The sequence below is a fragment of the Aplysia californica genome, unplaced genomic scaffold (assembly GCF_000002075.1).
Source record: "Aplysia californica isolate F4 #8 unplaced genomic scaffold, AplCal3.0 scaffold00003, whole genome shotgun sequence".
Lineage (NCBI taxonomy): Eukaryota > Metazoa > Mollusca > Gastropoda > Aplysiida > Aplysiidae > Aplysia > Aplysia californica.
The window spans coordinates 2,282,275-2,289,840 of record NW_004797273.1 but is presented as its reverse complement, the minus strand read 5'-3'; positions in this window follow the sequence as shown (position 1 = coordinate 2,289,840).

The window sequence follows — 7,566 nt, the reverse complement described above, 5'->3', positions numbered from 1 at the left end:
TCTCTCTCTCTCTCCCTCTCTCTCTCTCTCTTTCCCTCTGCCCTCTCCTAAATCAAAGAACAGGAAAACGAGAATTGCTGCCCGTACAACTGAAAATTGAGGCAGTTCAATAATCGATTATTCGGCCATCCTGTTTAGCCACGGGTTGAAAAAGCTTTATTGATTTGATTCACCGCTCGTTTTCTACCCGACAATACATTTGATTGTTACGTTTTGTTTTCATGGTAATTCCTCCCTTTGTCTTTACCTCTCTATATCTGTTTGAACGCTTATACCTAGTTCTCTCTCCTTTCTTTCCAGTTCTCTTGTTTTCATCTCTGTAATCGGCCACCCCTTTGGTTCTATTCAAATGGCCTGTTCTTCCATAATTATAAATATCTCTTTCTCTTTGTCTGTGTGTGTGTGTCTGTCTGTCTGTCTGTCTGTGGTTTGTTTCCAAGTGTGTGTGTGTCAGTCTGTTTGTTTGTCGATCTCTGTCTATCTGTCTGTCTCTCTGTCTGTCTGTCTGTGTAGTGTGTTTCTGTGTGTGTGTGCGTCAGTCTGTTTGTTTGTCTGTCCTTGTCATGTATGTTTGTCTGTCTTTCTGTCTGTCTGTCTATATGTGCTGTGTATGTTTGTGTATGTTTATGTGTTTGTGTGCCTGTGTGTTAGTAAGCCATTGTAAACCAAATACCTCCCGGGGGTTCAACGACAGGGGAATTTCCTGTTCTTCCCATCCTTTGTTGGCACCCAGTGACCTCCACACGCGTGTTCGGAGTTTCCGAGAGCGGTTTGCGGGTGCTCTGGTGTGGTTTGACCCTTTTTCCCTATCAAACATCTATCGTCTTTATCTCTCCTCCTTCTTTTTTGAGTTTGTTACTCTGTTGTAACACGTAGTGAAACGTTTACTAAAAGTAAACTTAAACTTTTAAAGACTTGAACACGAAACAACAATGGCCCTTTGTTGTAGCATTAAGAATAATGAGTTTTTTGCCTCCAGGACGAAGGAGATGAGCTCGGATCGCGTGTGGGGTACATTTTTCATTGAGATTTTCAGTGGCAATCTTGAGATTTTCAGTATTAATCTTGTCATAATATATTTCAAAAAATTTCGGCAAGACCCAATTTGTAAGCGTCGAAGCAGCATACCTCCAAATTGATTTGAGTACATGTATTGTCTTCTTCATATATCTCAATCCCAGGGGAATACACAAGTTATGAAAAGATAACTTAAAATTTCGTGGAATGAGAAGGGAGATGGATGCGTCATTGCTTCGTGAAACCAGTCAACAACGATTCCGAATAAAATCAGCCACCCCGGAGCTACTGACTGAAGTCTCTTTAGGCCATTCCCAAAGGGGGGACATATGCACAGTAGAATTGTAGTTGTAAATGAGCTGATTCCTCAACGTCAGGCTCATAACTGTGCCTGAACTGCAACATGGGACTGCTGCTTTTTCTTTCCTAATCCTTACTATCGTCATTTTCCCTCTACTTCTTTTGTATGTTTGTCATACTCTTGTGACCCGCTATCTCCGGGGTGCCTTAATAGTCGAAGCAGACTGTGTGCTGTTAAATCTAGTGAAGTGAGCAGAGTAAGTCTGATTCGTTGTAAGGACTTCTCTGTTGACATCCACCCCTTGGCGCTCATATGACCTTATGCAGTTGCGAGTGCCGAAAAACCTTACTAAAACAAACAGAATAAAATTAATAAGAAAGAGACAGTAGTTGCAATCTTTTGTACCGCCATAAGGGTCTTGACACCGCCTTCACTGATGCAGCTTTTACGTACTTCGCCGTCGCACGAAGAAGAGCATGTTCCATTACCGAGTGGGAAGATTTTCATCGAGTGTCTCGACCTTACCTTTCTGCAGAGGTTGTCTCTCTCTCTCTCTCTCTCTCTCTCTCTCTCTCTCTCTCTCTCTCTCTCTCAGCCCTGGTTGGCCTTGGCATGCAGGATCGAATCCTGCCTCTCATATTATCTAAATTCTGTCATCGGGGGAGTGAAAACACGTAGGGGCCTTCGTAAAGAAAATGGATGGGAAAAGAGATAGAGTCAGGCCAAGAGCAATGATAATGTCTAACAAGTCTAAATTTTCAGTTCACTGGAGATAGACAGAGTGCTGCAACTTCTCTGAGGATGACTGAAAATAACTCTGAAATGAGAATTTATTGTCGTCAAATAAAATTCCCGCTAAAGTTTTAGTATAATTTCTTGTTGACTTGTCAGAAAGAACGCCCATGTTTTTGTTTTTGACGTTTTCATGCCAATAACATCCCACGAGGGAACAATGGAGTAATTCAGATTTCAGAATCTAATTGGGAAAATATTAAGGCGATGATGGACAAATCATGTAACGTTTTTGTACAAGAACGAAGAGCGAACTGTAAAGTGTTCTTTTAAAAATGTGGCCATAACATCACGCGCTCGTCCTGCGTTTAATTCGGTGTTTTGTACGGAATATCCCTGCACCGCTGAGCACCTATTGAATTATCATGTTTGCGCAAATCCCACACTAATTGTCCCAGCGGTAGAATTGTTGAATTTCTCATTGTGACGTTTTATGGCGGACCTTTTTTTTGGTCACCTTTATTCATTTTTGAGAGCGGCCTTTGAACTGACGACATGCGACGTGGGGTTGCGATGAAAACATCCACCCGAGAATTGTAAATTATTGAACCGATTTCTCTTCGATTATTTTACCACGGGGTCGATCTTAATAATAATATGTGTCCTTGCGGACGGAAAGGGGGAACCCTGCATTGTTTGCCTGCTATGTCGCTTTTTTCTCCTCGTCTTTTATCGCGTACATTGTTCTCAATATGTACACGGTGCGTCTGAAGAGAGGGATCTATAACTATAATTGCGGAAAATGTTTTGTTTCTCACCTTGCTCCACTTAATGCACCCTATGTGAAAAATTGAATTTCCTCCTTTGTGATGTCATCCTTCTTGTTTTGACAACCATCGCCAGGGGATAGAATAAATTGTTGAAATAATTAGCAACACGAGCAGCATCGGCACCGTGACAACAATTCACCAGAGTCAGCACCATCAACACCATCAGACGACACCATCAGGACCATCAACATTATCAGTAACATCAACACCATCAGAACTATCACCACTGTCAGTAACATCAACACCATCAAAACTATAAACATTGTCAGTAACATTAACACCATCAGAACTATCTACATTATCAGTAGTAGTATCAGCACCACCATCATAGCCAGCACCATCGACACTATCAGAACTATCAACATTATCAGTAATATCAGCTTCATCAGAATTTTCAAAATAATCGGTAAAATCAACACCATCAGAACTATCAGCATAATCAGTAACATCAGCTCCATCTGAACTATCAATATTATCAGTAGGTATCAGTACCATCAGAACCATCATCATAACCAGCACCATCAGCTCCATCTGAACTATCAATATTATCAGTAGGTATCAGTACCATCAGAACCATCATCATAACCAGCACCATCAGCTCCATCTGAACTATCAATAGTATCAGTAGGTATCAGTACCATCAGAACCATCATCATAACCAGCACCATCAGCTCCATCTGAACTATCAATAGTATCAGTAGGTATCAGTACCATCAGAACCATCATCATAACCAGCACCATCAGCTCCATCTGAACTATCAATATTATCAGTAGGTATCAGTACCATCAGAACCATCATCATAACCAGCACCATCAGCTCCATCTGAACTATCAATATTATCAGTAGGTATCAGTACCATCAGAACCATCATCATAACCAGCACCATCAGCAGCATCGGAACTATCAACAGTACCAGTAGCACCAGAACCTTCATCACCATCACCAGCATGGCTGGCTGGATGGCTGGCGGGTGCTCTGATCTAATATGCTCCCTTTTTCCTTTCCAACAGTCCTTATCTCTCCTCCTTTTTGTCTTTGTATGTTTCTTTCTAGTAACCTGCTAGTCTTCAGCACTTCTATGTTGTAACTGTATTGTAAGTGCCACTAAGCTCGAACCAGTGAATCATGCCTGGGAACGCAGACAGAGTTCACCAAGAAACAGGGCATTTTTTTCTACGTTTAGATACTCAAAGATCTTGTATAACAAGATTGTTCACTCCTCTCTTTGAGCCAATTAAAACGTGTCCTCAGAATTATTTTGATGGTGCCCTCTTCGAAAAAGCGCGGACAGAGTTACCCTACTTGTGTGAAAAACAAAAAAGTGAAACTAACAAACTGTGCTATTCCTATTCTTCTTCTAGAGAAACGAAAGAGAGCTTCAAAACAATGACTGCCACGCCATCTGAAGCAAACCGTAGATACTTTTTTGGCTGAGTGAACTATGTTGTTATGTACGATCTTTGACCTACTCGAGAAGGTTCTCAGTAAAAAATGTGAGGTACCCGGTCTGTGCTGGCTGTTCAGCTCCACATTTATTTTTATTTTTTAAATGTTATTTATACTCATAAAGAATGGTGTTAGATAAAAACAAACCGTTGCAGACACAGGGACAAAATTTTACACCTAAAAAGAAGAAGCATTTCTGAATTTGAAAACCTGTATTTTAGTGCACATAATACACACCTGGTGCTTCAAGCCCCACCTGAAATGATAGGGTCCAAATCTTTAAAAATCAGGAAATGTGCATTTTTTCAACAAGAAACTTTACATTGACATAGTCATCCTAAATTAGTTTTCGAAGCATATGATAGCGAAGCACACTGGTACTGGTCAAATCAAAAGCATTTCAGGTAATGTCTGAAAGTTCGGGAGGATTAGTATCGTATGTGACCACCCTGCCTGTAGCAATGACGGCGCGGCATCTGCGCCTCATAGAGTTGACGATGTTGGACATTTGATGTGGGAGAGCGTTCCAAGTGATGGTTAGGCTTTGAATCGACTGAGCGTTGTTCTGGATAGCGGGGTTCACCTCTTGGATTTGAAGCCCGAGAATATCCCACACATGTTCAATCGGGTTCATGTCGGGTGATACTGCTGGCCAGGGATGGATGAAACCGAATTGTTGTTGTGCAAGGTAAACTTTTGTCACCCTGGCACGATGGGATCGAGCGTTGGCCTGTTGTAAGGTGTAGCCTGGATGGTTCTGCACAAACAGTGCCACATGTGGCTGCAAGATGGTGGCTACGTAGTTGGCGCCATTCTATGCTGTCGGAGCATGTACCAGTGCCGTCCTGTGGTCTGTTGTGATTCCGCCCCAGACCATCACCTGCCCATATCCCTGTTTAGCGGTTTCATGTACACACTGGTCAGCAAACCTTTCATTTCGACGGCAATATACCCGCATTCGACCATAGAAGCGACCTTGGACAAATCTAGACTCATCCGTGAAAAGGACCTGAGACGAATAAACGTCTGTGTGCTCACTGGTTGGTGTTGCGAGAGGGTTCTGACTGTATGCGAAGCAGACTGGAACCTGTCCCTCAGGTGGATGGTGCATACCGATCTTGTGCCGGGGTGGTTACCCGCCGCCTCCCTGATCTTGGCCGGTCTCTTGTACTTCCTGTGTTCATGTACCTGGTCTGCAGACTGTTGATGGTTTCCCTGCTACAGTTAAAAATCCTTTCCACGTCCGCCACGGGAACACCTGCTTCGAGATGCCCTACAGCGCGCCCTCGCTCATCTTCACTAAGACGCGGCATGGTTGAAAGTCGACATTTTTCTAGATTTCTGAAGCTCGCAGTTCAAATGCAAACAATGTTTCCATAAACTTGTAACAAACCTTTTGTATGTTTTGAAATAAGCTACACATTGATAGCAAAGACAACACAAAAAAACTCATGCTTTACAGAATAAAAAGTTAACAAATGAAATCATACTAAACACACAGAAGTGAGTGAACTCACTTATTTGTGTTGTCAAAATTGATTCAGAGGACAGTAAAACCAACACACTGCACTGTGCATAAATATCATCCTTATCCGTTTTGATTTAACAGTATTATGTTCCTAGTAAATGTGTCACGTTTCTTTTGGAAAAGAGTATATATATAAAGGAAAAAGATCTGGAACCAAAGAAAAAAATTATTTTTTTTAATGCATACAAATGAAATACCTGATGCAAAGATTGGAAACATGTCGAGCTAACCAGTTTCCATGTACAGTAATAGCCTTGTCTTGGACCCCGCCCGTATCACAATCATCGTTCTTTAACAACCACCACCCCTCCCCTTTTCCCGTCCCATAGAGCTAGTGCTACTACCCACTCTCCACCCCACCCCCCCACTCCCCCTCATCTTGTGTCGTCCCATGTTTACTAGCACTAGTAGCAAACGGAAGTCGCCCGCTGCATTGTGGGTGCCGAGGCGTGCCATTGTTTCTATCTGGTATATCTACACAATATTGGACTGCCGTGACGTAATCAATAAAAGTGTGCTTGATGAATGGTTACTCCGACTTCTGGAAGGGAAATTGTGATGATATCTGGGCGACTGTCGCGGTCACATCGTCCGCACGTAGAACCAGGTGGTCATGACACAAAGGGTAAGACCACGTTATGGAAGGATGACACGACAAAACGCACAACGATTGGTAGTTTGTAGATAATGCAAAACAAAGAAGGGGGTCAAATATAACAATCGTTTTGCCATACCACGCTGACACCGACACAATTTTCCACGTCACGGACGACTCGATTCCCAGAGAACAGCTTTCAATTTTTTTTGTCCGTCCGATTCAAAGGAAATATCTCATCAACTAGATCTAGATCTAGTCCCCTTCAGAATTACTTCTATTTTTCCACTAGTTGTCTATAAATAGTAACAGTAGCAGCAGCGGCAGCAGCGGCAATGTTCCTCAGATACTGGCTTGCAGGCTTACATTAAAGTAGCTCTGAGTCTTTCTGTTGGTGACACAGGCTTATGAAAATTTGTTCTTTACTTCGTCAGGTCATCCCTGCAATTCTCAAAAAGTTCATAGAAACTACTGGGTTTCATTCGAAAATAGCTGAAGAAATTTTCATCGTCTTCCAAAAATTGTGGGTATTTAATGACGAAATTCACCGAGAGTCTCGCGCCGTTTCAATATTGGGTGAATGCCATATTTCTAGCGTGTTGTCGTTATCTCTGTTTTGTTTTAGTAGAGGTTTTACGGCTCTTGCAACTGCATAAGGTCATATGAGCGCCAGTCGTTGTCTCTTCTGTCTCCTCCTCAACCATAATAAAACAAAAACAACAACAAAAAAAACAACAACAACAAAAACCTCGAACTTTTTTCTGCTGGTACACGCCATGTCGGGTGATAGGGTGTCGTGGAAATTGTCCCTTGTTAACGTGGTCGGTTGTTACCGCGGACGACACGGACTATTTTTGTTGTTGTGTCGTCCGTCATTAACGTGGTCTTGCCCTTATTCTCTTCTCACTAGGTCCAGGCGGTCACGTCACTCACAATCTTCTCACTAGAACCTGACGGCCACGTCACTCACAATCTTCTCACTTGGACCAGACGGTCACGTCACTCACAATCTTCTCACTAGGACCTGACGGTCACGTCACTCACAATCTTCTCACTTGGACCAGACGGTCACGTCACTCACAATCTTCTCACTTGGACCAGACGGTCACGTCACTC